The sequence below is a fragment of the Vicugna pacos genome, chromosome 7 (assembly GCF_048564905.1).
Source record: "Vicugna pacos chromosome 7, VicPac4, whole genome shotgun sequence".
Taxonomy (NCBI): Eukaryota; Metazoa; Chordata; class Mammalia; order Artiodactyla; family Camelidae; genus Vicugna; species Vicugna pacos.
Window position 1 is genome coordinate 58272359 of NC_132993.1, and position 27682 is coordinate 58300040.

Consider the following 27682-nt stretch of genomic DNA (forward strand, 5'->3'; position numbering starts at 1 on the left):
TGTTAATAGCTTTCCTAAATCAGGGTAAATTTATGCACTGTTGAGAGTAAGTTGGGCTGACCACTCCAGATCCTGGACCCCAAAATGCTGCTCAAGGAAAGCTCTACACAAAGGGCTGCTCTGAGCAGTCCACTGACAAGGGGTTCTCTAAGCGCTGTTGCAAACAAACAGGACCAACACAAACAGGATTTTCAGTGTGTACAGCTAGAAATCCAAATTTGTAAATAGAAAAAAAAATAGGCTCGCTCTACCAGTTTATCTGGGATCCTGAAACAGACTCAAATGTGCTGGCTGTTGTAGGTAAAGATGATGGCATTGATCCATCACCAATAACACAACCTGGGTTGGAGATCGTTGGCATCAAGTCACTCACACTCAGAAGTGTTCAGTCTCCTTTCCAATCAATAGAATCAACTGTCGAATTACTGGTTGGCATCATGAGTTCTGCTCAGTCGATTCTCACAGAAAAATCAGTGACCCCATGAGAGCAAATGTGTGTTTCAACTTATAGCATCAATTGGTCCAATTAGAGATACTAGGCAGGTGAGCTGTCAATTTCTTGAAATTGAGTTCTTAGATTATTAAAGAGTTGTAGTGTAACAGAAAACTGCAAAGAAAATTTCCAGCAGAAACAATAAAAACAGTATATGAAATATATTACAATCAGCTTCATGGTGTTTCATTCATTCAACAGATACTGGTTAAACACCAACTATGTGCCATGTACCATGCTGGGCACCACGTGAACTAGAGCAATACCACCCCAACCCTCGCGGCATTTCCATTCTAGAGGGGATTTCAGCCAAGCAAATGGAAATCACAAGAACTGTCTGTACAAAAACTGAAAATCATTGGGAACCAAATCAATTTGAATGAAGCACACTATGGAAAGGTGGTCAGTTATAACAAAAACAAGCTTCATATTAGGGCTTCCCCCCAGATCCTTTCATTAAAAATTAAGTATATAATTAGTCAATATCATTACTTTTCATAGAAGTCAAACATTAAACATTCTCTTCCACAAAAGTTTGAAGACAATTTTCCTGAAAAAACACCAATATTATTTAAATAAAAGTGGATATTAAAAAGAAAATGAAATCTTGCAAATCACAGATCACAACTAGAAGCAAAGCCACAGATGGTGGAGATGAAGGGGCGTGATGTGATTACGAGATGAAGGCAAAGAGTGATTTCAAAATGAAAAGAAAGCAGCTGGTTGGCTTTTACTGACGACGTCACACTTGTCATTCGGTCGTACAAGAGAAACACTTTAATACTGCTGTCCTGAGGGTCACAATATACTATGTCATTTCAACTGCTTACAGAAAGAAAAGGAACATGTGTATGTGTACGTACGACTGAAACAGCATGCTGTACACCAGAAATTGATACAACACTGTAAACTGACTGTACTTCAATGAAAAAAAAAAAAAAAAGCTCACGGAGAAAGCAATTTGGTCCCTTTGAGAACTCAGGTAAACCTAAACACCACAAGGCCTGAGGGAGGAAGTCCTGACCCGTTCACTGGCCCACTGACCAGGAGCAGTCAGAGAGCGACAGTGGCTCACCAACCAGTATCCCAAGGAAGAAGGACCTGACTGGACCTGGATCACAGTTTAGGGTTGCAAACAGGCCTGGCCATCCTTTGCTATATTTATGGAACTTTTCATTGGGCTAAAATATCCAGACAGATGAGGGGAAAAAGTGAATCACGGGCTAGCCTCAGGTGCATGTGCCCCAGAGGAAAGCAGGGCTGAAAGCAGCAGGGAGCAGGACCTTCATATGAACAAAGAGGTAAATTCTCAGGCATCTCGTTGCCAGTGGGGCAGTGCATCTCACATTTCAGGACATGTAAACATCTCCTGAGATGCAAATTTTGGAGTCTCGCGGGAGATTCAGACTTGAGAAGTTTAGTGAAGAGCCTAAGAATCTACACTTTTAGCAAGCATTCTAGGAGATTCTAATGCAAGTGACTCCTGGACAATACTTTGAGAAACACTGAAGCCAACTGAGATAATCTCACATGACTGATGGGTTACCATCTGCCTCATTTTGGGAATAACTGTCCCGTCCCTCCTTCTCTCCTACATTGTTCAAATATTTAGAGAGCATGGACATATCTGTGTTCAGGTTGGGGCTCAAAAAGTTCCCAAAAGAACTGGAAACGGGATCTTGAAGAAACATTTGTCCATCCATGTTTACAGCAGCATTATTCACAAGAGTCAAAAGCTGGAGGCAACCCAAGTGTCCAGCAACAGATGAGTGGATAAACAAAATGTGCCACATACTTACAATGGAGTATTACTTGGCCTTTCAAGGAAGGAAGTTCTGCCACATGCTACAACATGGATGAACCTTGAAGACATTATGCCAAGTAAAATAAGTCAGTCACAAAAAGATACATACTGTATGACTACTTTTATATCAGATGCCTAGAATAGTCAAATTCATACAGACAGAAAGTAGAATGGTGGTTGCCAGGCGCTGGAGGAGGGAGAAACGGAGAGCTGTTTAATTGGTAGGTACAGAGTGTGAGTTTTGCAATGTGATAAGAGTTCTGGAGATTGATTTACAGTACTGTGAATGTACTTAACAAAGTTGAATTGTACATTTAAAAATGCTGAAGATGGTAAAACTTAAGTTTATTTTACTACAATTAAATCCAAAAATTTTTTAAATAAGATGTGTTATTCTCTATTTTGAACAATAAAATGATAGAAGTTAAAGGTACGTCTACTCCAGGTCAACACTGTATTTAACAATTCATTTGTTTTTTCTAATAAGTGTTCATATACAGATGTTATAATTAGTACTTATTCCATATTCATATTGTTATTTAAATGCACACACACACATATTTAAAGGAAAAAGGAAAAATCAAGTGAAGCAAAATGTGTCTTTTCTTTCTCTGTGCTACGGAATTGGCTATGGCTCAATGAAGGGCCCGATAAGAGAAACTGTCTGCCCGGCTGCACAGCTACGTGGCAGCGCAGGAGGAAAGGTGGCAGCCAGCATCAGAACACACTCCGGCCACTCTCTACTCGTCTGTTGATGTATATCTGCAAACCTCTTTGTATTTACTAGGTCATAACACAGTGTTAGCTATACTGACTATCAATATGCTATGCTTTAAAAAAAAAATCTCAACTGCTGGTCACAAAAGTGAAAACTTTTGAATAACTTGAATCAAGAAATCTTAGGGGGGTAGAATATAGCTCAAGTGGTAGAGCCTAGCATGCACAAGGTCCTGGGTTCAATCCCGAGTACCTCCTCTAAAAATAAATAAATAAACCTAATTACCTAACCCCTCAAAAAAATTAAAAAATAAAAAATAACTTAAAAAAAAAAGAAATCTAAAATACAAAGTACAAATACTGGATAAGCAGATAAAGCATAATTACAGGTCATGCAAAACTTCAGAGCTAATATGCATATCTTTAATGATCTAAATCAAAACACCTAAACTTCCTCTAAGGAAGAGAGATTTTTCAACTCCCTTAAGCCTTGATGTGACTAGGATGGGGAGAGGAGGTTGCTGACGATGAAATCCAGGGTTTGGGTGGAGGGGATAAATCAACAAATAAATTCTAAGTCCCCACTGTTGGCTTGTACTTCTTTCCCACAGAAATCTCACCAAATCTGAGGAGTGAAGGGAAGAAAAAGAAGAGGAGAGTAACAGGGGAGGAGTCAGTGGACAAATCAGACTCTGAGAACCCGCTATACTGGTAGATCCTAATTTATCAACTGGGGGACACTGACCTCAGGAGTTCCAAGATGGGTTGACAGCACAAAACCAGGAAGGTGTAAGGGCAGAAACCCACAAGAAGGAAGAAGCACTCTGGCGAGAATGAGCAGGTGGTGTGGCTAAAAAGCATGAGTTTACTTGGTGGCAGGGTGGAAAGTGGTGATGGAAAGAGCAAGAGCCACTCTTTGCCAGAATCGTTCCTCAGCCTGGACTTCAACCAGCTGATATGATCTCAATCTTCACCTCCCACCACCTCAAGACCCCTAGGGGAGCCCATGCCCCCTTTCTACGCTCCCATTTATTCTCATTCTCCAAAGCCCTCCACACATTTGCAATCATTCAATTATTTGCACTCCCTTGTTTATTAGCTATTGTTCCAACCAGAAATAAGACTCATGGACATAGAAAAACTATGGTTAGCAGGAGCGAAAGGGGGCAGGAAAGGGACAGATTAGGAGTTCGGGATTAACATACACATTACTATATATATAACAGATAAACAGCCAGGACCGACTGTATAGCACAGGGAACTATATTCAATACCTTGTAATGAGCTACAATGGAAAAGGATCTGAAAAAGAATATGTGTATACGTATAAATGAATCACTATGCTGTACACCAGAAACTAACACAACATTGTAAGTCAACTCTACTTCAAAAAAAATGGTATGTGAATTATTTTATATATAACTGAATTGCTTTGCTGTATACCAGAAATCAACATTGTAAATCAACTAGACTTTAATAAAAAAATAAGAACTTAAAAAAAAAAAGTGTTGTTCCCACTAGACTGTCAGCTCCACCAGGTCAATGACGTGTTTATTTTATTTGCCACAATATTGCCAGCACCCAGAACAGTGGCTGGCACCCAGGATGCACACAGTAGGCCCTTAGGAAATGGCTCCTTTGACTGATACCTTCTAGCAAATATGGCCTTGTCAAGAGGAGGGTGGCACAAAGTTTCAGAAATACAAGTTTCTCATGAAACTATGGGATAAATAAAGGAAGCCAAAGAGGGTGCACTCTGATTGGTAAAAGGAAATGTTTATCAATAGCACTTAGAAGCGGGTGAAAGGCAGAGGCTGAACAAAAGGCTTCGGGAGAGACCAACAGTCACAGCTCCACGGTGAAGTCTGAGCAGATTTCTGCGGTGAGGAAGGACAAGGGAGAACAGCTGTAAGAAACCCAGAAACACTTCTCAGTAGCGTAAGGGCAGGAGGAAAAGGACAAAGAGGCAACAGTGATGCTGAAACCAGAGAAGAGATTTTACAGGGTTCTACGTTGCTGCAGTGAGTCTGAGACCACTATGTGGAATGTAAGAGGGGGCTGCGATCCCAAAGGAATTCTGATCAGTTTTACTTATCTTATTGTATGTAATGCTGTATTTTTAAGTTTACTACTGGTATGTATTTGGTAAATGTATAATGCCTTCTTTAAAAAAATTGTACTATATTAGAAATATGTACTAACATATTCGTGATTTTTAAAAAAAATCCTCTAAAAATAGCTCTAATGTTCCCCAAAATCTGCTGCTCTTTCCATCTGTAAAGAAGAATCACTAGTTTCAAGACAGATTAAACAGTAAAGCCATTTGTCACTTTTAAGTTATGAAAACTGTACATGGTTCATGTAAATTTAAACTTAAACATCTAATTTATTAACAGTGAATTCCACAGTATTGCTCACTTTCATACATTCGATATTCTTGAAATCAGAATTTGTTGATTAAATCCCTATTATGTATCTTCATGACTCAGTGATTTCAAATGAATTCAGTAGTCTTCTAGGGGCTGGCTCAGTGAAATTAGAATTCATCTGGACACGTGCCTAATTGCAACACATAGAAAAAAAGTTCCAATTTCAATGACATTTTTTGAAAGCATAAAAGGCTAGGGTAGAAAAGACACACATACTAACGGACTAGCTCTGTTATGCAAAGTTGTCCCAGAGCAGTTGCTTCATTCAAATTAACCTGCCTCAGTCAAATTCCTCCTCTTCTCCCTACTCTAATCACCTCACACTTAATGAAGCAAACCTCCCTCCTGTAGCTATCAGATGCCCCCTCTGCACCCCATAAAGCAGCACGTCAGCCCGAGTGAGAGCAAGGCCCCGGAAGCCCGAGCACAGCACAACAGACAGAGCCTCTCCATCTAAGGAAGGAGCAGCAAGTACCTCTCCGCAGCCGGCTTCCTGCGGGGAGATGCTGAGTGCTCACTCCTCTGCACGGCGCCACCTGATCTGCAGACCAGCATCTATCTACCCACTTCACTGCAAAAGAAGTCGGGAAGAAAAGCATAAAGAGTACGGTTTGGGGTTAAGCCTGATTCTAAGATTACAGCAAGTAGGGACCCAGAGAAGCTGTTTCTCAGACCAGCAGACAGTATACAGTAGTGGAGTAAAAAGCTGAAGAACTTAAAGATTTAGGCCCCGAGTTCTCAAACCAGTAAAGGCCCATTCTCAGTCCAGTATGAGCACAAATATGATGGTCTGAATGTCTCCCCTCCAAACTCGTTATGTTGAAATCCTAACCCCCAAAGATGATACTATTAGGAGGTGAGACCCTAGGAAGGTGCTTAAGTTACAGGACTGGAGCCTTCAGGAACCAAAGAGATCCCACAGAGATCCCTAGCTCTCGTCACCCTGCGAGGACATGGCGAGAAGGTCCTGGCCCTGAACCAGGAAGAGGGTCCTCATCAGAAAGCAGCCACGCTGGTGACTTGATCTTGGACGTCCCAGCCCCCAGGACTGTGAGAAACAAATTCCTGCTACTTATAAGCTACCCAGTCTCTGATATTTCATTACAGCAGCCTAGTGGGCTAAGGCACATTCCAAAATCAAAGTAAATAAATTATTTGGGGCTTAGCCATCTCTTCTGGTTATCCAAATATCTGTTTCCCTTCATGACGGGTGAGCTAGTCTAGTTATTTCCCAATTTCTATGGGCAGAACTTTTTTTTTTTTTTAAGTCAGTTTGTCTACCTTTCTGGCTGGCTATTGGGGTCTTTCTTTTTCTATCTCATCCTAAATAACTGAGTCCCTGCAAGGTGAGCAGTGGCAGGATGACGAAGCCCAATGAAGGAGAGGAGGACGTGGGGAGGCTGTGGTGCCAACGGCCTGGTTCAGGACATCGACGATGGCCCTGGATGATCTCACTGTGCACGAAAACACTCAAAGAATAAGGAGGACAACCTGAAGGGGCTCCCATTGGCCAAAACTGGGACATTTTAAGCATCAAAATAAATAACCACAAATAAGAAAATAATTATTTATATGCATAAATAAGAAATTAATTTTTAAAAAATCCATGCACCCACAATAATATAAACAAAAGAATGAATAAATAGATAAGAAGAGGAGGAAGCTCTTCCTTGCAGTAGAATGCCAACTGATGAACGGAGAAGGAGTGAAGAAATTAGAAAACCACCATTTGGCAACTACCATAGCAATAATAAATTCAGCCAAAAAACAAATAGGTGCTAAAAAAGGAGAGTTGATAAGGAACACGATATAATGTTGTCTCAAAGCACCACCCCCAAGTACCGATTATAAAAAGAGAATGAATAATTTTACAGTAGAGGAATCTGGTAGACACGACCTTAAGTAAGAAATGATGGTTAACACCTCTAGCAGAGTAACAAACAGGAACTGTGCACGACCCAATAGGATGTGATAAGAACACATCACATCTGTGATAATTCTGACAAAAATGCATAACCTGAATCCAATTTTGAGGACATGTCAGAGAAACCCAAACTGAGGGATATTTTACAGAATAACTGGCCTGTAATCTTCAAAAGCATCTAGCTATTAAAAGTCAAGGAAAGACTGAGGAACTATTCTAGATTGAAGGAGATTAAAAAGGCAAGACAACTAAATCCAACATGTGATTCTGAACTGGATCCTTTTGTTATAAAGTACATCGTTTGGACAAAACATAAATGAGCATCTATGGCTTTGACAATTAATTTCCTGATTTTGATGACTGATGTAGGATACATCCCTGCTTTTAGGAAATACACACTCAAGTATTTGGAAGTGATGACACAATATACTGCTCATTTACTCTCAAATGATAAAACAAAAAGCTCTTTGTACTATTTTTGCAACTTTTCTGTGAGCTCCAAGTTATTTCAAAATAAACAGAAAATAAATTAAGAAAGGACCAGCTAGGATGGTCAGAAAACATAGACAGTCTATGAAGATAAAGTCAGAGACAGTGATGGAGAGCTCAATGGCTCTTTTAACCCACCAACCAAAAGACAACTAATCCTTTACCCTTTTCACCTTTTTACCATTTTTACTCATAAATGGCTACGGAGGAATTTAGTATGCCCAATTACCCAGGGATGTCTCACGTGTAACAGAAACTCTAACACAGATCAGATAATTAAGGAATCTCTCTAAGGAGAGGCAGAAGCAAATTTAAAAATATATTCAGGTGATACACTACTGTGTAACCAGGCTGGTCTTGTTTCTTTTCTTATATAACACCTTTCCTCAAAAGATTTTGAGCAAATATGATTATTTCTACTTTTCAAGGAACGTGTGACAGCTTCATGAAAGGAGAGAAATTCTTAGCAACAACTTCATGAAGAAGTTGTTTATTTTGACAGATGAAGAGAACAGTGAAAAAGAGATTTTAAAGTTCCCAGCATCACAAAACACCTAAATGGTAGAGTCAGTATTCAAACTAAAGTCTGTCTGGGTTCAAGACCCACGTCCCTTTCTGGTATAATTACGAAAGGAAACAGTTCATTCTGAACTCTCTCCATGAACAGCATCCATTTGGAATGGCATACTGTCACAGGCAAACAAGATCATTTATCATCTTACATTCCTTCTTTATTTTGCCTCCTTTTTGTTAATGTACTGAATCAGAGTAGACGGAGTGCAATGTCTCTTTCTGGTTTCGTTTCGCTCAACTGGAAGTATACCCACCGTTTTGCAACCCTGTGCAAAACAAGCTGCATACCACATGTAACAGGGTGCCTGCTGGAGCAGTTCTGTTGTTGGTTTTTAAGTATGCGGTTGGTGTACTATTTCTGGCTCTGATGTTTCATTTCTATTTTCTCTTAAGGACCTGGAACCAGTTTTACATCTCTCTAATGAAAGCATGTCACTTTATTTCTACCATTTACAATAGTAATGTAATAGTAATCATCTTTCAAACTGAAGCTTGATAGTTAAGACACAAGAAGCAGCCTTTAAGTTTATCTTGGCTACTGTTCTCCATCGCTTCTTTTCAAACCCATTTCATAAGTGAGACCTGGAACATGGTGTTCTTATTGCCCTTTCTAGTTCTCACCTCCCAGGCCCAAAGCTTAACACCCAGAGAAACACTCCCTACAGCATCGGCCTTTTCAAAAAGGTAATTTGTATTCTAAAAAGATAGAAATCTTACATTATCATACTCCAGTTCCACTGTCACATAGACATAGTGAGTTATTTTTATTTTGACAAAGGAAATAAGGATCTTAATAACACCAGCCTTGGCTTACAGACCACTTACAGCAAGTTACAACTATCTGTAACTGATCTGACCGAGTTTCATTTTACAAATTAGTTAAGATAGTACAACTAGTCTGCCCCTTACTAGGACTAGATGAGACTCTAAGTCTCCTCCTAAAAATCATCAAAACTACCATCTCAAAAGAGGACAGTTCATTTCTAGATCAGACTTGGCCAGTGAGTATGTGTGTCCACACAAGAGATTACACACCAGACATTCTGCTACTGTTGCTGACGTAGGTACAGAAGGTCAATAATGTGGATTAACTAGGATTAATGTCTTATTTTCTGATTACATTTGTGGTTCAAGTTTCTAGGTACTTAAAACCTATTCTTAAGATTAAACAAAAATCCTACAATTTTAAATGAATAAAAAAGAAAATAATAAACTTAAAAGTTTAAAAAAGTCCACTATTTAACTGAGAACATTTTATTTTTATTAAATATGCTGCAACTTATATACACATGCCCTAGATATATTCTTTCTCCTTTGAGGTGATACAGAAGACAACACGTGACACAAACGTGTCTCTCACGCATACACATGTAAGGGCCTCAGATAAATAAATAGCGTAAGGAGACAGAATCATGAGAACTATTCAGAAGAACAGAATGGTATATGAGAATACAGGGGGGAAAGCTGAAAATAAAACTGAACGTTTTCCTTTTTCCCTCTTATGTTTTGCCTAAAGCAATGAGAGATTATTTTCACATGTAACAATTTCTTCATGAATTTATCTTTAACTCTGACTTGCTTCTTCATTCAAAACATAAGGCTAGAGAAAATGATTTGTATTTGACAAAGACAGCACCTCAATGCAGGAAAAAAATGGAGTTTTGCAAATGACTATAATACTACAATTCTATTTTTAAAAGGTTTCCAGATTAATGTTTCCCTATTTTTTTTACTCCAGGTATCAATTTGTCCCTCTCTGAACTTAGAAATTAAATGGACCCAATCCCAAAAGCATTTGGCCCTAAACCCAAACAAAAGACTCCTACTATTAATAAGAGCTCAGTAAGGAAGGTAAATACGAAATGCATGTATTTGCCACTTGCAGCAACATGGTGGACCTCGAGATTATCATACTAAGTGAGGAAAGTCAGAGAAAGACAAATTAAAACATGTGTATACAAACTCAATATAAATGTACAAAATATAACAGAAATACCCAATTTCAAATGGCCACAAAATATAAAATACTTGGAAGTAACTTAAAAAAAGAAGAGGTCCTATATGAATAAATCTTCTAAAATTTTACTGAGTGACACTTAATGAAAATACTTGAAAAAATGGAGAATCACTCCTGGATAGGATTATATACATACATATATGTCAGTTCTTCCCAGATAAATGTACAGAAAGGTAATTCCAATAAAATCTTTACTTTTCTTCCCTGAATTTGGCAAATTTTAAAGTTCTACTAGTGAAAATTTAAGAAGCAAGAACAATCAGATAATTTTTGAAAAAGAATACGAATGGGGGGCAATCTGTACCCTATACACTTAAGATTTTAATATCTAAATTAATTAAAACAACAATGAACTGTAAAGAAGACAGACCAATGACAAAGAAAAATCATAAATAGATCCTAGGATATAAAAAAATGTAGTACATTCAGTTTACATCAACAAAATTTTATTGAATATCTATGTGTCAGGTAATATCTTAGTAGGAAAGGAAACTAGTAAAATCTTTCTTGAAAGCAATTTAGCAATATGTGTCAAGAACTTTTAAAAAGTTTATATCCTTTTAGCTAGTAAATACACTTGTAGAATTTATTCTAAGGAACGGTCAGAATTATTTCAGTTATTTACACAAAAATGTTCATTATACAGTTATTTCTAATAGTGAAAATCTGGCAAAAATAATGGAAGAAACAATAAATTAATAAATAAATTATGGTATATTCATACAATGGAATAATATATAGCCATTAACATTATTTTTAAAAACTTATTAATTTAAAGCCACACAATGGAATATTCTGTAACAATGAGAATGAACTACAACCACACATAATATGGGTGAATCTCACACATATAATAATTTTTAGTGAAAGAGCAAGACACAAAATGTACACACTATATGACTATTTACATACATTTCATACATACAAAACAATCTATGCTGTTAGAAGTCAGGATAACTCTGGGGAGCTGGGTGAAGTGACTGAAAGGGGTGGGTTGGGGGAGATTCTAGGATTCTGTCATTTCTATTTCTTAATGTAGATGCTAATAACATTTTATAAAAAGTCACTGAATGTGTCATTTGTACATGTTTGTTTGTAAGTTATGTATTAATAAAAAGCTCTTCAAAATTAATGACATAAAAAAATGTTCATTAAAGTAGAAAAATCAGGCTACAAAACTGTACATCAAATATAGTCTCAGTTTTGTGAACAAAAGAATAGCAAAGAAAAATTGCTAGAAGGAAAACAGGTAGGTGTAAGTTGGGGGGCTGGGAGGGTTAGAGGAGCTAGTAAGAGACAGAAAGAGACCCCGACAGTATCTTGTTAGAGTCATTTGTTAGGAAAGCTTGGTGTGAAGAAGATGCTGGTGGCCAGAATGTAAGTAGAGTAAAGGGGGATAGTTTTAAGACAGGAAAAGCTTGAATCTGTTTAAGCTCTGATGGAAAAGAGTTGGTAGAAAGGGAAAGGTACAGAAAATATACAGAAAAAGAGCAATAATGCCCCTTTAGCAGGCTGGCAAGTGTATACAAAGGAAGCAAACTCAGAAAAGGAGCAGGAAGGTTTTGACTCCTATATGTACACAAAGCTGTTCCTTTTCATAGAGCTTTGCAAATTAATGTGTCAAGAAACTTGTCAATTTTGCTCCCTGTGTAAATCCATTTGTAGTTTTTCAGGAGGCCTTCAGATGATCATATTATGTGGATCAGTCAATTGTTGTAAGAGTTTTAGCTAAAGAATAACCTATCTCTCACTTCAGAATACTTCAGGCCAAAATAAAGACCAGGTCAAGTGAAGTCCAGGTCAAGTTTAAGGACAGCCAGTCTGGTGGCAAGTAGCATTTCTAGCACACACCAGCTGTGTGACTTGAGGCAAGTTATTTAACCTCGCTGTGCCCCAGTGGCCTGACACGAAAAATGATGAAGATGATAATGAGTTGATAAGAGGCTTAAATGAGACCATCCACTTAAAGTGCTGAGCCCAAAATGCAGCAGAGAGGAAACCCTCAATAATTATAAACTATCATCACTTATATTTTTAATCTAGGGGCAGAGGTTCTAAGATGTCTTCAGATCTAGAAATAGCAAAACCAAAACCAGAACATAATAGGTAATGAAGCAGTAGCTCCTAATTCACAGTAAACAATCTTAGCAAAGAATGTGCTTTCTCTCAACTTTTTATTTTGACAAATATTAAATCTACCGAAAATTTGAAACAATAGTACAGTGAACATCCTAGATTATTCACCTTCACCTATATTCACCGACAGTTAAATTTTGCCACATTTACCATCTCTCTTTCATACACAAACACACACACCCGATCAGTATTAGAGTATCCAAGACTCCAACTGGTTGGCTCATTGTGTAGGAGAATGTACTTCATCTATTTGCCATGTGAATTATCAGCCTTTTTCAGAGAATATAATATATTGCATAAGATATAATGCTGTAATATTAAAGCTGCAATAATTCCAAAGACTGATGGAGGATAATACAGATAGCAGATGAAAAGATAGTTTTTGCAATGCCCCCTTGGTAAAGATAAGGGTCTCAGAGCTCTATTTTTAGGCCTATTAATAAGAAGAGAGCAAAGGCTTTCATTTAGAGGCAAGGAAGCCTGACAGAGCTGGATCAGGGTCAGAGTCAGACGTGTTACTTAATGAAGTTACTGGCAAAGGACTTGGGGAAATTTTCCCCTTAGCCATATGGAACAACATTTAAATGAAGGTTCTCCACTCCTCGTTTTAAGCATCCAAGTTGTCATGTGTATCTGGTAGCAGATCAGAAAATCAAAAGGGCACTAAATAGTCTGTCTCAAATAATTACACATCTGAAAATGTATTCTACAGATTTTAGGTTGAACCACATAAAATGTTCTCTAGGTTAAGAAGTCAGTATTGGCAATTTTCTATGTGCACATACATTTGTTCAAGTGGGAAATGGCACATGTAAAAGGATACTCACTGCAGTTCTGTGCAAAAGTGCAAGCCTGGAAATCACCTGAATGTCAACAGGCAGGGGACCAGTACATACAGTACAGCATGGCCACATAGTGGAATTTGTGCGACTGCCAAAAGAAGAAGAATTAAGACACTCTCCACATACCACCTGGAAATTTTCCTAAGATACACTGTTAGGTGAAAGGCGCATGGTGTCAATTATTCAGTATAGTCAACAACCTTTTGTGTAGAAGCAGAGAGAAAGGTAAAAAGGTATATTTGTATTTGCTCTTATACACATAAAGAAATTCTGGATGAATACACAAGAAATTAATAGCAGTTGTCTAATTTGGGGAGAGCATGAACTGTGTGACTGGAAAACAGATGTTGGAGGAAGACTTTCCACTTTTCACCTTTATGTATGTTTGAACCATTTCAATCTATTGCCTAGTTAGAAAATGTTAAGTAAGAATCTCTAAGGAAAAAATTAAGGTTCTGAACACTTAGATGGGGAACCAGAAACTGGAAAATGATTTTGCTATCTCTTCTATCTGCAACACTGCAATGTTAAGTTGTCATCACTTCCATAAAAGCAATTTCTAGTGTTTGCATGGTAACAATTATTATTGATTTAAGATCTGAAAAATAGATACTTTTTGACATGCTATTTTTGTTTCATATTAGAGAACACAATAATACCCAAAGGGCTTTATAAAAAAAACTTTTTATTTTCAGATAAGTATAGATTCATTAGTTATATAGTTGCAAAAATAGTACTGAAAATTCCTGTGTATCCTTCACCTACTTTCCCCACCATGGTTTCCATCCCTAAACCCTGGCAACCACTAATCTATTCTCCATCTCTGTAACTTTGTCACTTGAGAATATTATGTAAATGGAATCATATAGTATATAACCTTTTGAGGATAGTTTTTAATAACATTTTGCAACTTCAGTCCCCATATTTCATTTTCCCATATGCTTATTTTTAAAGTCAGAGTTATTGAGGAATACTTTACATGCTGAAATATTCATCCTTTTTAGTATGTGGTTCTATTCAATTTCTTCTAATTTTATTGTGGTATAATTAATGTATTACAAACTCACATTTTCAAGTGTCATATGTGATCAGTTCTGACATATATACATACATTTGTGAAAGCATCATCACAATCAATGTAATAAACATATCCATCCTCCCAAAGTCTCCCCGTGCTCCTCTGTAATCCACTCCTCCTGCACCACACTCTCATCCCCAGGCAACTACTTTGTTTTCTATCAACCACAGATTTGCAGTTTCTGAATTTGTATATAAGTGGAATCATACCGCATGTTATTTCACTTCTCTTGGGTAAAATAACTAGGAGTCAAATGACTGTGTCATATAGTAGGTATAATTTTAACTTTTTAAAGAACTGCCAAGATGGCTGCACTACTTCACATTCTCACCAGCAACATTTGCAAGTTCCAATTTGTCCACATCCTCACCAACTTGGGTACAGGCAGCCGTAATTTTAGCCATTCTAACATGTACAGTAGAAGCTCACTGTGGTTTTACTTTACATTTCTGTAATAACTACTGATATTGAGCCTCTTCTCATCTGCTTATTTGCCATCCAAAAATCCTCTTTGATGAAGTGCCTATTTGAATCGTTTGGCCATTGTTTGAAATGAGGCTGTTTCTTATTAGTGAGCTTTAGTGAGAGTTCTTTAGATACAAGTTCTTTATCAGATATGTGTTTTGTAAATATTTTCTCCTAATCCAAGACTTTTCTCATCTTCTTAATAATATCTTTCTAAAAGCGGAATATATACCTTTGATGAAGTACAATTTACAAGTTTTTCTTTTATGGATCATGTTTTTGATGTTACATCTAAGATACCTTCATCCAAGGTCACAAAGATTTCCCATGTTCTCACTGATCAGTTTTATAGATTTAGATTTTATATTTAGATCACCCAATTTGAATTAATTTTTGTATACAGTGTTGGCCTTGTACAGAATCCTAGGGAATATCTACTCTTAGAGGCTGAAGCAAAGAGACCAGCAGTCCCTGACAGAGCTGGAAGACAACAAGCAATGTACTGACACACAGGGCCAAAGTGGGAGAGGGCGGCGATTCAAGGAGAGTCAGGGCTGTCAACGTCTGCGAGGAACTCTGCATGGAGAACAATAAAAACAAACACACAGTAAGGGTCACTGGATTTGACAATGAGGTTAGTGATGGCTTTCTAGACACGAGTTTCAATACAATGAAACAAATGGAAGCCAGATTGAAATGGATGAAAAGGAAGCTTGGATGGGTGAAGAAGGAAAGGGTTCTTGAGAATTTCAGCAGTGAAAATCAAAAAAAAAAAAATCACAATGATACTGAACTCAAAGAGTTTCTTGACTGTGGAGAAAGACCAGGTAGAGAGAGATTAAAGAAACAAGAGAAAGATATGAGATCGTTGATGAAGCAAGGTTTGAGACGAGGGAGGATGAGAATGCGTCAAAAACACAGTTTACCTTTTGCAAGGAGGAGAAATGAAGTGAGAAGGAAATGGATAAAGAGAGAGACATTTTGAGACGGTGGCCAGGAAAGCTCAAGGGCCTTGCTCAACCCTCTGGCAAAGTGGGGGAGGAGTTTATCTACCAAGACGGAGAAAGGAGGGGCTGGGGCTGGGACTTGAGAAGGTGAAAGGGTTTGGAATTGGTGTCGTGGGGGGGACTGTAGGTTGGGAATCAAATAGAGATAAATAATGGGATTACCAAGGAGCTCTGAGAGCACTCACAGAGAAAGAACCTATGTTTGTACAATTTCACATTTGCTGCATTCCCTTTCCTTGGCTGCCAAGAGTTCCCCAGAAAAGACACAAATCGCTTGACTGGTTCTACAACTACACTGTAGGATTCACAACTCTCTTTTTTCCTAAGACTTACAACTTGTTCGGTGTGTAGAACAGGTGTTGCAGTTCCACCTTACACATGAAGAAACAGGAGCTGGGGGGAGGGTACAGCTCAGTGGGTAGAGTGCATGCTTAGCACACACAAGGTCATGGGTTCGATCCCCATACCTCTGTTAAATAAAAAATAATTAATAAATAAATAAACCTAATTACCTCCCCCCCTAAAAAAAACCAAAAACAAAATTTTTTTTAAAATAGCCAATGCACCCACGTGGATGGAAGGGGACCATTTGAAAAAAACAAGAGAAAGAAAGAAAAGAAACAGAAACTGGGGAGAATGACTTTCCCAAAATGTCTGGCGAGCTGGGACTTGAATTCAGATCTCTTTTATCTAGTTTCAGTAATTAGAATTTCCAGTAATCTCCTCACTGCTCTTTCTCCAGTGTTCTTAGTCACCATCCTTATCTCTACACCTGGCCTCAGACAGTTCTGTGGTTGCTATTCCCCCGCACTAACCCTCCCCATGCTCTCCTCCACTCCGCCTCTTCCTAAACGCAACTTTACTCATGCTCTGTAAACGTGGGGTCCGCAGAGGAGTCTGGTGCGCGCGAGGGCTCAGTCTGCAAACAGAAAAACCTGCGAGTTGCAGCCATGGTGTGCCATTTAGAATGAACTCCGGCCTGTTCTCAGCGTTTTCTTAGGGCCTCTGGTGAGGAAACACAGAAGCAATCAGGAGAGAGCAGCCCCCAGGGAGCGGGGGAAGTGACAGCTGGGTTACTGCTTTGAAACGCCCAATGTAGCGTCCTCCTCCTGTAGTAACTCCCAGCATACGGGCTGCAGAGTCGGAAACAGCAGGAGCGTTGGGGCTTAACTCCCTGCCCACCTTCTCCCTTCACCGGCTTCCCGAGGTCCTCTAACTGGAACAAAGCCCGAGAGTCTCCACTAGAAAATCCCCAATACAGGATAAACTCTTAGAGCAAACCTGAACCTGGAACCTTTGTTTTGCCAAGGAGAACATTTTCTTTTAGTGTGTTGGGCAATCAGTATAAAAACTTACAATAGGTGAGTGTCTAGTACGAATCCGTTATTTGTGAACACAATAGTTTTTCAAAAAATTCAGCTCCCGCTGACCTTGGAATAGTTATTTTACTACTGTAGACTGTGATGCAAATTAAGGCATTTCTATTCCTATTTCAAAGTCGGCTGCATAAAGTAAATGTATGCTTTTCAAAGCCAACTGACAGCCTAATGTTCCACATTTAACTACAACGTATCAACACTTCGCCAGATTATCTCATTATTATAATGACTAATTCATTAAAAAATTATTACAAAAAAGGTAATTTTCACCTCTTGAAATTTCTGGTCTTAAGAAACAGGCATTTCTAATGTTGCCACCTGTATACAAAATGAGTCTGAAAAAAGAGCCTCAAAAATTTCTACAAAAGCAGATCACTAACTTTTTTAATGCATTAAAGTAACATAAATACAACTATGCAATTTCTTATTAAATATTATATTAAAAGCAGATCTTTCATAAGCTAAATCATCTTAAGACCCATTCTTTTTAGTTTGCATTTGTTACAAAAACAATTATGCTGTAGTAGAGAATCTTATATTTCCTAGAGCTAAATGATATTATGAAATAGCAAAATCTTATAGTGCAGTCTAGGGATGTTTCTGCTTTTAAGCATTAAAGAAAAAAATGAATAAATTTAAGGTGAATCCCACCCCCCTTTTAAAGGCTTCTTCTGTTATATCTAATCCACTTTCACAGTTTTTCTTAATTACACTACAGCTGTCTGGTAAGGCACAACTGACCACTTCCATCATGAAAACAAACTGTACCCCACCATCCAAAGTTCCCCATTAAAAAGCAAATGTTTCTGTGAGCCCAGAGAAAACGGGTGCAGCTGCTCCATTTCAGAGGCAGGCACCTCTGCTCCATTCAGCTGTGAAGAATGGCAATGACTGTAAATTGTTCTTCCTGATCGGTGCCACAATAAAAACAAACCACACTACTTTCAATTTTTCAAAGCCAATTTTTTTAAGCCTCCAGTACACTGGAAACAAGAGTTGGGTTCTTCTGATTCATGGCCTTTGATTTCTACATAAACGTCCCTGGATGCGTGTAAAAACAGGTCCCTGCAGGAGACTCCCAGAGACTGTATATATTAACTTACCAGATGTACCAGAAGATAGAAACTCCATCAGCCTACCTTTTCAAGCAAGATACTATTTAACAGCTTAAACTGCCTGTGACTAAAGGCTGACTGTAAAGAACATACCGTATGTGGAAGGGCATTAGGTAGTTCATGAGAAAGCCGCAGTGTGTCCACAAAACGTGCAACAAACGTTTTGAACTTGCCTTTCAATGCTCTCAGTTAAAATCCATACTGGAGAAGGAAGGTCAAGTGACACATCTGCATTTGCAACTAAGACACTGGGAATCTGATCCCAGCTCAAATCCTCGACAGAATTATGTGAAGAAACTTCTGAAGGTTCCCAGTTGACTCACAATGCTCATACAGTATCTGTGATGTAAGCGTGAGGTCTCCAAAGTCTATTTTCACACAAATGCTTCTCAATTAAAAAATGTTTGAGCATGCCTCCCTTGTATTTATATAAAAATATAATTTCCTTATTTACAAACACAGAGCTCTGTCCTAATATCTAATGCAGATTCGAAAACATACACAAAAAACAGACAGCTGTTTCGTAAGGATGGGATAAAAATCATTCATAAATAGAAAACTTAAAACTTGTGCACGCCTGCAACGGACCCTCTTGCCAAGCTCCTGAGGCACTGTCCACCTCCTCCCACCCCCATGGAGACCCTGCATGGACTGTGGCTAGTGCGACGCTGAGCAAAGTTATTAGTGGCTTTGGTTGCTGTAAATTTCTATCCTTGCCCCCAAGAAGACTTTCTGTGGAAACATAAGGATATAATCTAATTTAGACAGCTTTTAATTCTGACGCATGACTACAGTATTGCAATGAAACTTAAATACGATCAAACATTATGGAGATAAAAACAAGAAAATGTTCAGATTTGTGAACTTCCACTTTGGTGGCAAAACCGTTGGCATGACGCTACCAATGATTCCTCTCTCACAAAGACAGCAATCGATACCACCTACACTGACAAACCAGTCTCTGTTGAAAGTAACGTGCTGTTCTGCTGCCATGACTGGGCCCCAGAACCATGCTAGACACCCGACCTTTCCATGTGTCTCCTCTTGACACTCTGCCTTTCCAAACCATCTGATTTACAAACCTGTTCCTTCCAAATTCCTAGCAATATGAGATTTCCAGCAAAGGAAGTCCCAGCAAGAGAAGACTGTTTTCAGTGAGCCCTGTCAATAATGGCATGTATTAGACTCAGTAGTCAACACAATTTTGCCAGGTTTTGTCAGAAGCTGGTTAAGACAATCATCCTTGTCTCCATGAAGCTTTAAAAATAAAAAAAAATTACGCACGCACAAGCACGCGCACACACAAGCACGCGCACACACACACACAAAACCTCTGTTACTTACTTTCTCTGGCCATTTGTTCTCAGTCTCTTTCTCAGGTTCCTCTTATTCTACCTCCTCTCATTCCCGTTCCTCAGGGTTACTCCTTTCTCACTCCATCTTCTAAGGGATCTTATCCTTGCTATAACTCACGATATACCAGTATGTGTTTGACTGACAAAGTTATTTCTGAAGAACCAATGCTTTTCTTGAGCTACAGGCCATACTTCCCACACTTTCAACTGCTTACTCGATTTCTCCAACTGCATGCCCAAGAGCAGTTCACCTCAACACTTCCAAAAGGGACTCAGTTATCGTCACCGTAACACTTGCTCCCCTGTCAGTATTCACTTGCTCAATTCATGGGAATCATTACGGATTTCTCACCGTCCCTCAAAATCTCATATTCATTCAATTTCGAAGTCTGGTCAGTTCTATCTCCTCAATGCCCCTCAGAGTTGTCTGCTCCTCCCCATGGCCACCACTTTGATTCAATACCCTCCTAATGGATCTTTTCCCTCAAATTTCCGGCCTCCTTGACTCCCTCCTCCTCCTCATCAGTCAGTAATCTTTCTAAATACTGTGACCATCTTCCTTGCTGAAATAAGGGGAAACAGAGGACATCCTGAGGGGAAAAAAGGGAAAGAATGGAGTAGGAGAGATCTGTGATGCTTACAAGCTGAAAGGAAAGATCCTGTATTAAGGAAGAAATAAGAACTAGATGATAAACAGAGCAAGGTCCCAGAGCATAAGGCAAGTTCAAGAGTCCTGGAGGAGGTGTCAGAGTGTACCTACCAGAGGGAAGTTAGAGACACACTTCCCCCTGAGGCAGAAAGACTAGAAGGACAGCTGGCGATGGAGGTCAGGCTGGGTGTGAAGGGGAGGCAGCTGAAGGGGCAGTCGCCAGGTCCCATCTTCCTTGGGAAAAGGACAAGGGAAATAGATCTTTACTTGAAAACAAGGGGGTTGGGATAGCTGGGTTCCTGAGAAAAGCTGTTCCAGTTTAGAATACTCACTAAGGATGATGGAAAATACAGTTGATTAGGAGTGGGTTGGTAAAAATAAGAGAGAGAGGGATGTTATCTAGAGTGCTGATCTGAGGCTGCACATGATAAATCTGAATTGGAGTCAGCACACTAAGAGGAACTCTGCGTGCAGAGGTGGTGGGCAAGAGAGGGAAAGAGTGATTATGGCGCTGATGGGTTTTAAATCGCCAACACCTCTGGGCATCTACGCTCATCCATTTAGCTCATTTTCCCCCAGGCCAGTGCCATTTCATTCCTTCTCCTCTCCTGGAACCTACGTTCCAACCATGATGAACATGCTATACCAGTTCTAGAACAAGCCAGGCTGTCAGAACTCTTAGGACATGCTGCTTCCTCTGTATAGACGTGCTTCCCTCTGGCCCTCCCACCTCTCTCCACTCTTTATGGAACCTAAAAGGGCCACTCTAAAATAAATTTAATTGGCCACGGTCAGCGGGCCACCACGCCAATTAGCTGGGTACACAGTGAGCCCACCACAAGCATTTGATTGGCGAAGGCATCATACGATGTGTAGGGAAAACCCAGCCTGTGAGTGAGGCAGGTTTTCTGAGGTGTAAAGAGACAGGAAAAATGGGTATCTTCAAGGATCCCCCAAGTGTGTAATAAGCTTGGATATTATTCTTGAGGCCCTCATTTCTGTAACTCATTGAATTAAACCTTAAAATACAATGCTTAAAGTTCTCTATGTCTTCAAAAAAAAATAGACAATGGAGGGCACTTGTTTTTTGAGATTTTTGTGGGAGTTAATGCCACTTAACGTCTTCCTAGTTGACAAAAGCAGATTTATGGAATTTTCACTGAGGTTCCTCTCTCTAGAACTATTTTCCTTAACATTTTACCCTGAAAGACAAATGAGTATCTGGGACTCACACTGACTGCTATGCCCAAATGTGCAGATTACACACACGCAAAAGCTAAACTTCTGGACAGATGAGTGAAAGGGGACCTCTGGTCTTGGTGTTTCTGCTCCTCCTTTTTTGATTCAGAGTTCAAAAATTCACAATGAACTGGTCCTCTGGGTCAGTACACATCCTTATCTCCTCCTTTTAATCCTCTCCCTCCAGGACCACAGAGAGGTAAAGATATTAGTCATTCATTCATTCTGACAATAAACATTTACTGACTACCTAATACGCTAGAGACATTAGGGAAAATACAAAGATAAATAAAATGAGAAGCTTACAGTTTGGGGAAGGATAAAAACACGTATAAAGCTATTAAATACAATATAGCGAGTGCCATAATACAGGCATGCATTCATTCAACAAATAGCAAACATCTAATACACATCTGGCACAATGGTGCTGAGGATTGACCAGTGAAAGAAACAAGGGCGAAGAGGAGGGTGGGAAACCCTTGTCCTCAAGGAGTTTAATTAATAAATGAGTAAAGAAACAAAGCCAAAACATTGAAGAAGCCAACTCCTCCAAACTGGGCAGTGGGGAGAGCAGGGTCAGAGATGCTGCGGTCGGCAGACCTAGGAGGGTGAGCGGAGGGGAGGGTGATCCAGGAAGCAAACAGCATGGATGTGAGAGAGAAGAGGGTGTGAAGTCAGGATGGCAGAAATACCTGCTCCAGCAAAAACCCAAAAGGAGAAAAACATCTTGAAATACTACAGGGGGGAAAAGAGGAAATCCCTCTCCAAATGGCAAACTTGTGTTCTTTCTCTGTATGAGAAAATGAAGGCTGCTTTTCTTTCCCATTGTTTTCCAGCTGTACAGAAAAGTGTCATTTTACATACAATGAGTCTGACTAAATTTTCATTTTAAATTTGATAAATCTGCTAGGGTACTAGGTATAAAGAAACAAACAAATGTTTTAATTAACAAACAAATAAGCAAACACAACTAAGAATCAAAAAAAAAATGAACTTCCAGGTTACTATCTACTGGACTTACACTGAGGAAAAAAAAAGCTCTCTTCAATATAGGGCAGCTATGAATAAGGGAAAATGTTCATCTCATATTTAGAGTACAGTGTGTATGCTATACAATATTAACATATTTGAGAGACAGCAAATTATTAGAATACAAAAAAGCAAGAAGGGCCATAAGCATATATTTAAGTATGAGCAGTAGTAGAGCATAGAGGCTGAGAGACAGACCACCTGGGACCTCACCCTGACCTTGCTTCTTCATAGCTTTGTAACCTTGGGCAAGTTACTTGAGTATGAGCTTCCGCATGTGTGGTACAGAGGTATAGTAAAAGTACCTGCCTCAAATAATTATTTGGAGGACTAGACTAGTAAATTTATGTAAAATTCCTAAAAAGGTACTTGTCACCTAAATATAAAATGTTATTGCTGTATGTGGGGGGGTTGCATTTTTAGCATTATGATCTGGAGCTGAGTACTTTACTGTAGAATTCGTATTAGCCACCGATGATCTCCTGGAATTGTTCAGCCTCTTATTAAACTGTGCAAAAATGCTCCTTTGTTAATAAAAATAATCCCAACCTCTAATACTCCAGAGTTAAAACCTAAAATAAACGTGCTTAGCAATGCAAACTGTTTAATCCTACTTTACGTTGAGAGCTTAATTTCTTGGAATGTTCACTATTCACAATAAATAGTAGCAGCTATTTCTGAAGCAACACATGCCCGCCAGCTTTTTAAGGTGGAAGGATTTTTAAAGACAGAGCCTGAAAGAGTAACCTCAATTTCATCAGGCCAGAGATTCTATAAAAGCAGACTAGGGAAGAATTCTTATCAAATTCAACAGAATATAAATTCCACTCACTAGACTCTAAGTTTCGTGAGGGGAGGGATTTTTGTTTCATTCACCAATGTATCACCAACATCTCAACTTGTGCTGGAACATGGCAGGATCCTAATATTTCTGAATAAATGAACAAGATGTTTTAAAATGAACTGTCCAAATCGTGAACAAATGATCAATTACACATCTGTAGGAAATTACATATATATTTCAGTGATGAAAAAAAGGAATTTGAGCTAAGTTTTAAAACAATCACACCTTTGAGCTTTAAATGAAGTGCTGAGTTTATCCTCCACACTAACCAGCTCACAATATGAGAAGGGAAAAAATTAAGCACCTCGAAGTTCTTGTGGATTGCCTAAAGAGGGTTGTATGTTTTAGACCAAAGCAGCACCTGCACCATTTAGAAGAATAAATTCAACAAGAAGTGGTTATGAATCTATAAATTATAAGGCTTGGGGGGGTTCTTTTATTATGTGAGTAGCAGCAAGTATTTTCTGGACCTGCAGCTGGTGTACTATTTTTAAACTGCGTGAGGGCCTATTTTATTCACGACAAAGTTTGCAACCTGACGCGGTATCGGTTTATTAATCAGATGAACTTTAATGTCAAATAGTAAAAGTTTCACTTTGCAGTATAAATTGTTGGCCTGCAGATAGAAGCAACAAATAGTATGTCATTGGGTTTGCCTGCAATAAGCAGTAGCTTAGAGTAAAAAACATTTTTAAAAATTCATTGAATTTAACTACGTATGTACCCTGGAAGAAAACAAAACAGACAAGTAAATTTGGCTCCTCACTGGCAAGGCTGCACTATTATAATCTGATGTCCCAGCATAATCACAATTTTATTAAAATGAGGAAATTGCCACATTTGGATTCTTCCTGGCATATTTGGATTCTAACATAAGATTCTATCCCATACAAATGATCAGAAGGCTAATTCTGGTTAAAATTATTATCCCATTATTAAAACAACTTGTAACTGAGAAGAACTGTTTTACCACTTACAGACACACACATACACACTACTTTTTTGGCTAAGAATTCAATAAGTATTCAGAAAAACATTTCCAAAGATACTAAATAGGGGGAAGGTAATTAATTCTAAAAATTGGGGGTAGGTCATTTTATTTTTAAAACTTCAGACAGATGTGTGGTTCTTAAATAAGCCGGTAAGAACCCCAAGTCTCCCTCTAGTTATCAGCCTCTTCTCCCCTCTCTTTACCAGTCCCCAGCTGGATCTACTGTAAATTCACATCTGCCTCCTTTCGGTTCTGCAGGTTCCCTGTGCTCTGCAGGGCCTTCCCCAGTACCACCCCAAACTTCCGTCCTCCTGCAGTTCCTTCTCACTCACGTACTGGGTTAAGTCCCCTGCGTATACAGCACCTCTCAACCTCCCATTTTACTAACTTTGTAACGGTCTGTCTCCCCAGCGGACTGGAAGTCATGTGGGCAGGGATCTTATGTGTCCTGCTTACCACAATGTCTCCCCAGGCCCTAGCACAGAGCCTAGCATAGCGTCAGAGCGCAGTAAGTATTTATTGAATGTATGAATGGTTTCTCAGCCATCCAACCAGAATTACTGCCCATAACAAGAATGTGAGATTTTTTAAGGCCAAAGACCACATTTCAGTTATAATCCTCAGTCCCTGACACAGAGGTGGAACTCAAGAAATGATGGATGGTTTGATAAAAGTCAACAAATTCAATGACCTAACAATTTTTAATTTTAAAAGGCAGCCTTTAGGGCTTTAATATTAAGCCACAACATTTAAAAAATTTGCTTAATAATTTATTTCCTTTTCATAATATTTTAAATAAGAAAGTAGCAAAATACATAAATCTAATTTAAATTAGAAGTTTTCATCAAAAGCTTTTGAGACAATGGTATGATTTTATTAAATATCATTATTATTAAGCATTGGAATATTATGCTACAAACAAAGGGAAGCTTTTGAGGGAAAGATCTCAAAAGCAGAGTAAGAACTTTGTTACTGGAGAAAAAGGGACAGATAGATAAAAAATAAAGTGGTGAGAAACAAGATGTGAGTAGGGTTAGAAAGAGTTCAGGCTTTTTGATCAGGGAGATGCTGTCCTTACCAGCCTATGTAGAAAGCTATGTATTGGCTGCATTTGGGAAGGGAAGACTAGGAACAGGGCTTCAAATATTTAGGTGTGAGCAGCCAAGACAACATCTGACCTGATGTGTTCTTATTGATGAGAGTAAGCATTAGAGCAAAGAGATGTCATCACTAGTAGTGGCGGCTGAAATATAAACATGATCAGTGCTAAGACAGGACAGCAGGTATACAGAGGGAAGGAAGTGCTTTTAAAGGAAACAGAAGGCCAGTTGCAGAGATAAAAGGTACCCAAAGAAATTCCAAAAGCCAAGATCAAAAAGGGGGCTAGGAGAAAGGACAGGGTACCTTGGCAAAGACATCTGAATGGTCCTAGAGTATAAACACTGAACCACAGATTGTACACAGTGAGGCAGAGTAATCTGACCAGTAGAAACAACAGTAGAAATATGACCTCATTGTTAAAACACACTGCTTCCAGTCAATTCTGGCACTGCTACTTAACAGAGTTCTTCATGAACTCCCAACTTACCTCAAGGGATCCAGCTCCCATCACTGCCTTATGATAATCTTTTGCAGTCTGCACAACTGACCTGGATGTTGAGAACTGCCTATAAAAGTGTTCACATTACTCCCAGCTGCCATGGTCTCAGTCTCATCTAAACAAATCTGTCTTCCAGAAAGTTGCTTATATCCATCATAACTTCATATTGTTTTATTACTTAACAGAAGAGAAGCCATTTTATTTTTAAAATCTCATTTATTAGGCCAATCCTTCCCTATTCTAAGCACTGTAATTTCTATTTTCCAAAATACTCAACAATACTGGTGGCAACTGGCTTGGAAGTTCTTGGGTTGGTATAAGACAAATGTTCTTAATACTGTCACTTGGCAGATTTCTGCTTCTTCTTCATTGTAATGAGTTTGCAAGATGACTCTAAACGGCCATGGCTCTTTGTGCCTGTCATTATCCCACTGCAACCTCATACCTGCTTTGCTGTCTGATATCTCCCTTTCAGCATTACTAAGCATTTTCTCCCATTGAATATCTATTTCAGATTATTTGCTCTTGGATGTATTAGCTTGCATTTTCTGACTCTCACTATTTTCTGTGATACCTCGAAACCTTTTTTCTTTCTATGTATCTTAGTGATACCTCTCTTTTTTCACTATTTGAGATGCTTCCCAATTTACTATCATCTGTAAAACTGGTTGATCTACTATTCATTTCTGATTTTAGATTTCCAATGAAAATGCAAAGGAAAACTAGGTAATATGCTTTCACAAAGAAACTGCATTTCATCTTAGTAAGAAGAATGAATTTAAGTAAAAGTTGCACATCATCAAGTTAAGTCAGTAAACCTCACTACTTACTACATAAATCATACACTTAATTTTGTGACTAATGTAAAACAAAAGTTAAAATGACTTTTAGTAGCATTTATTTTTGTACACTGTGTGTGTGGCTCAATTTCACCCATTCATTTTTTGAGACTGAGTTCATGTAGAGGTAATGATTAATAAGAAGCCAAAGTGACATTTTTGTTTAAATTTCAAATCTTAAATATATTTAAATTTTAAAAATTTAAATGTCTGGTTCTCCAATGACTACAAAAATGTCATTGGTCTAAATGAAAGGTGACTTAATTAAATAGTAATGATCCATTCCATTTTTTTTTAAATGCTACCTCATTATATTTATGGGAGTTATATTTGTTCTTCCTACTATGCTGTTTATAACATTTTTTCCTGTGCTCAAAACATATTTTAAAATATAATTTGGCTAGGGAATTTCAGGATATTTATTTCCTAAACACTGGGCTTACATAAACATAAAACTGCTTTTTTATATCCTGGTTTACTTAGTATCACTCCTGGTTTTCTCTAGTTTCTTTCAATAGTGCCAACTTAAAAGCATTTTAAAAATCTGCTAAAATTAATCCTATTCAATGCATTTTTAGTTAAATTCAGTTAAATCTTAATTATCATAGTACCTTTCTGACTCAAGAATCTTCGAAGAAAACACATTCTAATCCAACCCAGGAAAGTTA

The 27682-nt window shown here is 38.5% G+C and overlaps 1 protein-coding gene and 1 long non-coding RNA gene across 10 annotated transcripts in view; one reads left to right on the top strand and one right to left on the bottom strand.

Moving 5' to 3' along the window:
* Window positions 1-4476, top strand: part of LOC140697427 (uncharacterized) — a 161161-nt gene extending 156685 nt beyond the window's left edge. The window contains exon 4 of the long non-coding RNA XR_012074477.1: window positions 3626-4476. This is a non-coding gene — a long non-coding RNA (uncharacterized lncRNA). The remainder of the gene's footprint in view (window positions 1-3625) is intronic.
* The window catches only part of UMAD1 (UBAP1-MVB12-associated (UMA) domain containing 1), a 194043-nt gene that overhangs the window by 71457 nt on the left and 94904 nt on the right, over window positions 1-27682 (bottom strand). Inside the window, exon 3 of one of the 9 annotated variants that reach the window (XM_072964939.1) lies at window positions 15240-15543. The exons of the other annotated variants lie outside the window; for them this stretch is intronic. The gene's annotated coding sequence lies outside the window, so the exon portion shown is untranslated. Of the gene's footprint in view, window positions 1-15239; window positions 15544-27682 lie in introns of those variants that run through there. 9 annotated transcript variants of the gene reach the window in all.